At 35.1% G+C, this 10,293-nt stretch overlaps 1 non-coding gene across 1 annotated transcript; it reads right to left on the bottom strand.

Annotated features, from left to right (window-relative positions):
- Positions 1 to 2,741: 2,741 nt before the first annotated feature.
- TRNAD-GUC (transfer RNA aspartic acid (anticodon GUC)) lies at positions 2,742 to 2,811 on the bottom strand. The gene has a single exon. It is a non-coding gene; the product is annotated as a tRNA-Asp (tRNA).
- Positions 2,812 to 10,293: the final 7,482 nt, after the last annotated feature.

Below are 10,293 nucleotides of genomic sequence, written 5' to 3'. Positions count from 1 at the left end.
CCTGTAATAATATCGTCTTCTCTTACTAAAAATGAAAAATCTCAACTTATTTCTGTGTTGAAAGCTCATAAACCAGCCATTGCATGGAAGATTCATGATATTAAAGGAATAAGTCCTTCGTGTTGCACACATAAAATCCTTATGGAAGAAGGTCATAAAACGTATGTGCAACACCAAAGAAGACTAAATCCTAATATGCAAGATGTTGTTAAGAAAGAAATTATTAAACTGCTATATGCAGGTTCAATTTATCCAATCTCTGATAGTCCATGGGTAAGCCCAGTTCAATGCGTGCCTAAGAAGGGTGGCATGACTGTCATCACAAATGAAAAAAATGAGCTTATTCCTACTAGGACTGTAACAGGATGGCGTGTTTGTATTGATTATAGAAAATTAAATGACACCACCAGAAAAGATCACTTTCCCTTACTGATATTGCTCTAAACATACATATTATTCAACGCAATATCACTTATATTTCATAGGTTTTTATCATCTACAAAGACATTCAATGCGCATTTCATGAGAAAAACGACAAAAGAGTGAAGTTAGAAGAAACGACGATAAAATGATAGTTTTAACTAGATTTATATCAAGAAACGTTTATCCGAATGAAAGTACAAGATGAAAGAAGAAAAGAGTTCAAATGAGAAGTGCCAAATCTGTACACGTCAACACGGGATCAACAAAGAACAACTGAAGAAGAAAAATGAAGAAAACTGTTATTTGATCTTACACGATTCGTGTATGTCTACACGAAACGTGTAGAATATTTGTTCTCACACGAATCGTGTACTGATACACGAATCGTGTAATGTTAGGCCGAGATAATGATAAGACTGAAATGGGGCGGCTGCTTTTGATGTTTTAAAAATAATTCTTTTCTCAAATTGAAGACAGCAAAGACTCCATCCAATTAAGTTCAACTACTACTTCTATTCAGTTTAAATACGGAGTACGTTCAGAGGATCAGGAGACACATTATTACAACACAAAATTACTATACACACACATATTTTCATACAATTATTATACGCAAGTTATTATTCTGTAATTTTTATTACTCTATTAGTTCAAGGTTAAAAATAGTTGTAATATTAAGGGTGTATTGTTCGTGATAAAGGGTGTTATTGTACGCGTGAAAGGGGTGTTATTATTATAATTTTTCTACCATTTGAAGTTAATGCAAGTGAAGATATTTTAGTAAGTTTACTCTGTTAAAATTAGCGTTGTTATTATGTTTGCATATCTATATTTTTATGTCTACCTTAGTGTAATGGATAGCTAAATTTCCCTAGTGTTTGCTTAAATGTAGAGCCCCTAGTGAAATGGATTGTTACCATTAGTAAAAGTTAAAATGTAACTTTAGTATTTTTAATATTGAGCCTAGTTAAAAGAACCATTTTTATGTAATTAGGTATTTAACCCTTGCCACTTAATTTATTAAATTTAAATAACGAAAGTTGTTTTTATTTACATAAATTGAGCTTCAACATTAAAAATGATCTAGACGAAATTATGGATAAGTTATTGACACCAATTTAGAAATAAACTTCGGTGGTTTGGGTGATATCAATAAATTATATGAAGGTGAAATTATAAAAAGGGAAACCGTTATAATTTAGGTATTGGCGAAGGTCAAAACTAGGCTAGGTCTCAATTTAAATACTTGGGGAATAGTAGCTTTCTAAAAAGAATCCAATGAATATTAGATTTTATTTAGTTAAGTTGTAACCTTATATTTTTTCGAGAGAAAAATGTAAAGTTTGATACTAGAACATTTTAATAGGGCGTAAAACTTAAAACAATCCATGGACCTAGGGGTGACACAATTAAGTGAACACTCCCATTTATCTTATTTATATTTCTTATAAAAGTTTTATATTTATTATTTACGAATTATCGTTTTAAAATAAAAAAAAAATACATAAAAACATCTAGTCTTCGTAACAGTTATCTGTCACATCTTTTTACTCTTACACGAATCGTGTATAAGCACACGAATCGTGTAGGAATTAAACGCGGCTACAGTACATCGTAGGTTAAATTTAGGGTTTTAATTATTTAATTATATATATTTAGGTTATTAGTTATTTTAATTAAGTTAATTAGTTTTACTTATTATAAAATACCTTAATAAATGTTTTAATCTTAAAATTAGTATTAATTATTATAAGTTTATAAATTATAACTAGTTTATAATTAGTTAATTAATTAATTTCCTTTTAATTTGTATTAGTTTTATTAAAAATGTCATTTAGTTAATTTAAATAAGTTTATATAATAATTACTTAAAACAAAATTCTAAACATATAGTTTTATTAAAAATTACTATTTTACTAATTACCATCTAGTAATATAATTGTCGCATCATAATTAGTATAATTTCAATTAGATTCCCTTTTTAAGTTAATTTTTGTAATCTTGTAATTTCATTTAGTAATTTAGTTTAAGTTATCTTCTTTTTACTGTTACTATAAATTGCCTAATCCAAAACCCTCTTTAATTAAGTTTGACATCAAAGACTATTAAAAAAACCATTAAACACTCCATCTCCCTGTGGAACGAATCGGATTTACCAACAAACTAATCTACACGGATAGGACTAGTTGCCTATATATATGTGTGAAATCAACATGAAATCAATAAAATACCACATATACAATAAATCAATTCGTGTAACAAAACAACTCAAATCCGTTCATAAATAAAGGTCTCGATCGCACACATCAACTTTTTGGCGCCGCTGCCGGGGATCGAACCCGGGTCACCCGCGTGACAGGCGGGAATACTTACCACTATACTACAGGCGGGAATATCTTCTTTTTACTGTTACTATAAATTGCCTAATCCAAAACCCTCTTTAATTAAGTTTGACATCAAAGACTATTAAAAAAACCATTAAACACTCCATCTCCCTGTGGAACGAATCGGATTTACCAACAAACTAATCTACACGGATAGGACTAGTTGCCTATATATATGTGTGAAATCAACCTGAAATCAATAAAATACCACATATACAATAAATCAATTCGTGTAACAAAACAACTCAAATCCGTTCATAAATAAAGGTCTCGATCGCACACATCAACTTTTTGGCGCCGCTGCCGGGGACGTTGGCAGTTAAATAAATAGATAATTTTTCTGATTCGTAGTAGTAGTTGGATTTGTACGTGGACCGGGTTGTTGGATCACCAATTTTATTGGTCAATAGAAGGATCCTGCCCCTCTGCTGCATCTTTTGGCTATTCAAAACGTGGACAAAATCAGAAGGAAAATCTGTTGTTTAAGGGTTTTTATCATTGTTTTTATGTTATTCGATCCTCTCGAGGAAATTCATTTCCAAGAAAGTTCAAAGTTTTTGAATAAATCCTTTAATTCTTTGTACAATTTCCCAAATTGTATGATCCGTTCAATCCTAAACTCGTTAAACTTAATCCAGAACCTCAAAGAATTAATAAAGGACAAAAACAACAAAAAGAAATAGGAAGTACTTTTAAAACACCGAAAAACACAAAAAAAGAGAAACAAATAGGTAACCCTAGATAAACCTTTAGTGAAGTGATCTCATAATAGAAATTAATGTATGAACTTACGTTCCTCCAACGCTGAATTAACTCCCTCACATCCTGAACCCGAAAGAAAATTCCACGAACGCTTAAGAGCTCAAGAAGTAGAATCTCTTGCTAAAAATTTAGAGTCACTTTTCTTAGAATCCGACTCTGAACCAATAATTCAACCAATCATAGAGCCGATTATTAAAGAAGAAGAAGAAATGGCTGACACAAATCAAACGATGGAAGCATTAATGAAGGCCACAAGAAAAGGTCAAGGCCACGCAATCATCCAACCCCCGATGACTGATGGCTTTGAAATAAAAGGTCAATTTTTACACATGGTAACTAATACATGTCAATTCGGTGGAGCCCCAAATGAGGATGCTAACGAGCATCTTCGTAAGTTTGTAAGCATTTGCAAGCTTTTCAAAATCAAAGATGTCACCGATGAAGTTGCATGTTTAAAAATCTTTCCATGGTCATTAAAAGATGATGCAAGGGATTGGCTAGACTCATTACCAGAAGGATATATTGAAAACTGGAATGATATGATGGATAAATTTTTGTCAGAATTCTTTCCTGCTTCAAAAGCAGCAAAATTACAAAGTGACATAAATCACTTTAAACAAAAGCCTAATGAAACTCTTTATGAAGCTTGGACCCGATTCAATAAAATGCTTCGAATATGTCCTCAACACGGGTTGAATACATTCCAAAAGGTCCAAATATTCTATAAAGGAGTCAATGTGACAACTAGAAAAGATATAGATGTTGCAGCCGGAGGTTCAGTTATGAAGAAAACACCTGAAGACGCTCATACAATCATTGCTGATTTAGCGTCCCATTCTCATAACTGGCATCAAGAAATAGAATTTTCTAGATCATCAAATGTTGCTAGTATTGAAAGTAATGATGAAATTGCTTCTTTAAAAGTTCAAATAGCAAATCAAGCAAGACAAATCGAGAAAGTAACCAAGGAAATGCATTCTATTAGAGTAGGATGTGAACTATGCCAAGGTCCCCATCTTACTAGAGATTGTGATCAAAGTACAATGGAAGAACAAGCAAATTTCTTAGGATACTTACGAAAAGGTGAAATGAACTTCAGTGATTTTCCAGCTATAGAAGCAAACAACCGAAAATATCCTCCTATAAACAGCTATCAAGTAGGAGGACCTTCAGGATCAAATAATAATAACTATCAAAATAATAATAACTATCAAGGAGGAAATCCAGGTTACCAAAACAACCGGAATTTCCCAAATCAAAATCAAAGAAATCCGCCACCAGGTTATAATAACCGAAATCAACCTCAAAGAAATTATCAAAATAATTTCCAACCCAATCAACCACAACCACTAGCACTCATGCAACCACAACCATTAGCAATTATGCAACCTCAACCTGAGAGGAAATCTGGTTTAGAAGATCTCTTAAGAGATTTTATGGTTAAGCACGAGCAAAATGCAGAGCTCCAAACTCAGCAAATCCGAAATCAACAAGCTACAATACAAAACTTAGAAAGAGATGTTGGAAGGATCTCACAGTTACTATCAGAGAGACCACCAGGTACTCTCCCCTCAAATACTCAAGTAAATCCCAACAACCCTCAAACAAGGAACGAGCATGTAAATGCTATAACTACTAGAAGTGGTTTAACTACTAAACCGGAGACTACAAAATCCCCGGAAGTTCCTTTATCTCCTTCTATTTTACAAATACCGGTTGATGAAAATGAGCAAGATAACAAAGAACAAGAGAAAGATGATCCACCTGAGGTCATGCCAAAGAAAAACGAAGAACCACCAGTAAAGGTGCATAAGGAACCTATTCCTTACCCGAAAGCATTAAAGAAAGACAGACTCGCAAGGCGGTATGAGAAATTTGCGGACATGATTAAGCAAATTAGCATTAACATGCCACTCGCGGAGGTTCTTAGGGATATGCCCAATTACGGGAAGTTTTTAAAGGATCTCATATCCTCGAAGGGTAAATACCACGACGTTTCTGCCACATTCCTCCATGAGGAATGTTCGGCCATCTTAAAGAAACAAAATGTACCTCCAAAATTAGGAGACCCTGGTAGTTTTATCATACCATGTATGATGGGTGATTCGGTAGTGTACGATGCACTAGCCGACTTAGGTGCAAGTGTTAACTTAATGCCTTACTCGTTATATTTAAAACTTGACTTAGGAGACTTAAAACCAACCCGAATGGGTATTCGATTAGCAAACCAATCATTTGATACTCCAATAGGTATAGCCGAGGATATACTTGTAAAAGTTGGCTCACTCATCTTTCCCGTCGACTTTGTTATTCTAGAAATGCAAGAGGACACAAAAGTTCCTATCATTTTGGGACGTCCTTTCCTAAATACTGCAGATGCTATCATCAATGTCCAAAAAGAACAATTAAGTCTAGGTGTGGGAAACGAGAGAATAATTTGTCACATTGACAAAGCCATGAAAAGACCCACTTCTACCGATGACTCTTGTTTTCAAATTGATGTTATAGATCTTTGTGTCGAGAATGAATTGAAGGAGATACTTGAAATTGATATCCCGGGGTTAGCCCCGGTAAGTGAGAATGAATACTTCAATATTGATAAAGATTTTGATGAGTTAATGAAGGTGGTCACGGATGACGAGACCATAATAGAAGAAATTCCCATGGAAGAGGAATCGTTTGAGGAAATCAAAAATGAAGATAGATTTCGTATAAAAAATTCCTTAGAAGAACCACCCGTACTAGAGCTTAAAGAGCTACCCAAACACTTGGAGTATGCTTATCTCGAAGGTACATCTAAATTACCAGTAATTATTGCTTCACATCTTTCAGATAATGAGAAGGATAAGCTAATTTCTGTATTAAAAACCCATAAAAAGGCTATAGCCTGGAAAACAACCGACATTCCAGGAATAAACCCGTCTTATTGTACACATAAAATTCTCCTTGAGAATGACTACAAACCCGTAGTGCAAAGACAACGCAGGCTAAATCCCAACATGAAAGAGGTTGTTAAAAAGGAGGTCGTCAAGCTTCTTGACGCCGGGTTAATCTACCCCATCTCCGATAGTCCATGGGTTAGTCCAGTACAAGTAGTACCCAAAAAGGGGGGTACAACCGTTATATTAAATGAAAAGGACGAACTCGTCCCAACTAGAACAGTTACCGGCTGGAGAGTCTGTATTGATTACAGACGTCTAAATGATGCCACTAGAAAGGATCATTTCCCTTTACCTTTTATTGATCAAATGCTTGAACGATTAGCGGGAAAAGAATATTATTGCTTTTTAGATGGTTTCTCAGGTTACTTCCAAATTCCAATTGATCCCAACGACCAAGAAAAGACCACATTCACTTGTCCTTTCGGTACCTTTGCCTATCGCCGCATGCCGTTTGGTTTATGCAATGCACCCGGAACCTTTCAAAGGTGCATGATGGCAATCTTTGATGATATGGTAGAGGATTGTATGGAAGTCTTCATGGATGACTTTTCCGTGTTTGGAGACTCCTTTGAATCGTGTCTTTTCAATCTAGAACGTATGCTTATCCGATGTGAGAAAGCAAACTTGGTCCTAAATTGGGAAAAATGCCACTTCATGGTGAAGGAGGGCATTGTACTTGGTCACAAAATATCTCGTGCGGGAATAGAGGTAGATAAAGCTAAAATTGAAGTTATCTCTAAGCTACCTAAACCATCAAATGTTAAAGCAATTAGAAGCTTTCTTGGTCACGCGGGATTCTATAGGCGATTTATCAAAGATTTTTCTAAAATCGCCCGCCCATTGACCAAGCTTCTTGAAAAGGATGCTCCATTTGACTTTGACACTAATTGCGAGAATGCATTCTCGATTCTTAAGTCAAAACTCACACAAGCTCCCATTATGGTATCTCCAGATTGGAGTATGCCATTTGAGCTAATGTGCGACGCAAGCGACTATGCTTTAGGTGCTGTTTTAGGACAACGTCCCGATAATCATTTTCTTCCGATTTATTATGCAAGTAAAACTCTAACGGGAGCCCAAATTAATTATACCACCACGGAAAAAGAACTCCTAGCGGTTGTTTATGCATTTGATAAATTTCGGTCATATTTGGTGTTGTCCAAGACCATTGTTTACACGGACCATTCGGCACTTAGGTATTTATTCTCGAAACTGGATGCAAAACATCGTCTCATACGTTGGGTTCTTTTACTTCAAGAATTTGACATTGAGATACGTGACAAGAAAGGAGCTGAGAATCTAGCTGCCGATCATTTATCCCGACTTGAAAACCCCGAATTAGATAAACTTGATGACACAATCATCAAGGACACATTTCCTGACGAATCTCTAATGAGGGTTGAAAAAGAATCTGAAATCCCATGGTTTGCCCATTTTGCAAACTATCTTGCTTCAGGCATACTACAAAAAGGACTTACTTATCAGCAAAAGAAGAAATTTTTTGCGGATTTAAAATCTTATTTCTGGGAATACCCAGACCTATTTCGTGTTGGTGCGGATCAAATAATTCGCCGTTGTGTGTACGGACAAGAAGCTCAACAAATTCTTGAGCATTGCCATCAAGGGCCAACCGGCGGTCATTTCGGACCAAACCACACTGCAAGAAAAATCCTTGAATCGGGCTTTTATTGGCCCACGATCTTTAAAGATGCCCATGATTTCGTTCGGACTTGTAACGCATGCCAACGAACGGGTAACATCACGAAAAAGGATGAGATGCCTCAGACCGGCATCCAAGTTTGTGAAATCTTTGACATTTGGGGAATCGATTTTATGGGACCCTTTCCAAGTTCACATAAGTGCAAGTACATACTAGTAGCCGTTGACTATGTATCCAAGTGGGCTGAAGCAAAAGCTTTGCCTACAAATGATGCTAGGGTGGTGATAAACTTCTTGAAAAATCTCTTCTCACGCTTTGGAATCCCAAAAGCACTCATATCCGACCGAGGAACACATTTTACCAACAACCTTCTTGAAAAGGTGTTGAAGAAGTATGGTGTAACTCATCGTTTCTCTACTCCGTACCACCCGCAAACAAGTGGTCAAGTGGAGAACACGAATCGTGCCTTAAAACGCATACTTGAGAAGACGGTTAATAACAACCCAAAAATCTGGCAACGCAAGTTAGATGACGCGTTGTGGGCTTTTAGGACTGCGTATAAAACACCAATAGGTACCACGCCATTTAGACTTGTATACGGTAAAGCGTGTCATCTACCTGTTGAAATTGAACACAAGGCGTACTGGGCTATGAGAGAATGTAATACCGACCTTGTACAAGCCGGAGAAAATAGGTTATCACAACTTAACGAACTAGATGAATTAAGATTACAAGCCTACGAAAATTCTAAAACATATAAAGAAAAAACTAAAGTATGGCACGATGCACGATTAAAAAAGAAAGAATTTGAGCAAGGGGATAAAGTATTGGTATTCCAATCACGTTTCAAGTTTTCACCTGGTAAACTTAGATCCCGATGGAATGGGCCATATATAATAAAACAGGTTTTTCCATCTGGATATGCAGAGTTGTATGATAAAGACGGCGGAACTTTCAAAGTGAACGGACAGAGACTCAAGTTATACTTTGAAGAAATCAATACTACGGAAAGAGACGAAACCACCTTCTCCCCTAAGGACAAATAAATTCAGGGTAACTCTAAGGTTTTAAACTCCATTCTCGATTTTTATTCTTAGCTTTAAGAGTGGGGTTAGATTGGTCTTTCCCTAGCAGACCCTAAAGAACTAGTCTTCTCCCTCCATTCTACCTTTTTAATTTCTTTTGGTTTGTTTTTATTAAGATGCGAGGTCAATATATCTACAACCACTTCATTTTAATATGCGATAAGATTTTACCAAGAGATGTGGTGTTAGATATTAAGAAAAGATGCGATGCGATGAGAAAAGGAGAAAGACAAGATTATAATGAGAAAAATTATGGAAAAGGCAAATCAAAATGCGCTAAAAGGCGTCGGGCACGTCAATTGGGTAAATGTGAAAAATGTGGAAAACCAGCTCACTCAGGAGATTGCCCAAAGAACCAAACGGACTCTAATTTCGAGTACGTAACTTTATGCCGAGAAGGGCCTTTCAAATGTTTAGAAGAAAACCTCTTAAACCCACGAGGTTACGCCTACGAGGCAATGGGAAGCGAAATTTCGCGACTCGACTACGAAGCGAGTCAACGTGGGTTCACTATCTAATTCTTTTTCTCGTCGATTGTATGTATGTGCATATATTATTTTTATTTTTTTTTATTTTTTATTATTTTGTGTGTATTTTGGTTTATATTTGTTTGCAGTAAGTTTTATAAAAAGGTCTACTATTTAAAATTGATTAAACTTGAATTTAACCTGTTTTCATTAAAAACGATAATGTTAAAGTGTTAAAACTGAATTATTGTTGTTCAAAATTGCACGCAATTAATTGTTAAATTTTTAAGATATCATTTAAATAGTAAACCACGAAAAACAAAATAAATATAATAAAAAAATTTCTTTCTACTAAATTGAGGTGAAACGCCTTGAGTTTAACTTGTTTCTTTGAAAATGAAAATGTTAGGTGTCACAACTGAATTTTTATTTTTCAAAAAAATTGTACAGAATATTTGTTAAATTCTAAAAGTCTATAGTAGATTGCAAAAATATACTCTTTTATCAATAACCGTAAAAATATATAACTTGTAAATCTTTGTCGTGGATAATGATAGGTTTGACAACCGA

Source organism: Rutidosis leptorrhynchoides, chromosome 8, assembly GCF_046630445.1.
Source record: "Rutidosis leptorrhynchoides isolate AG116_Rl617_1_P2 chromosome 8, CSIRO_AGI_Rlap_v1, whole genome shotgun sequence".
Classification (NCBI taxonomy): Eukaryota; Viridiplantae; Streptophyta; class Magnoliopsida; order Asterales; family Asteraceae; genus Rutidosis; species Rutidosis leptorrhynchoides.
This window is presented reverse-complemented; position numbering and strand designations above follow the sequence as displayed.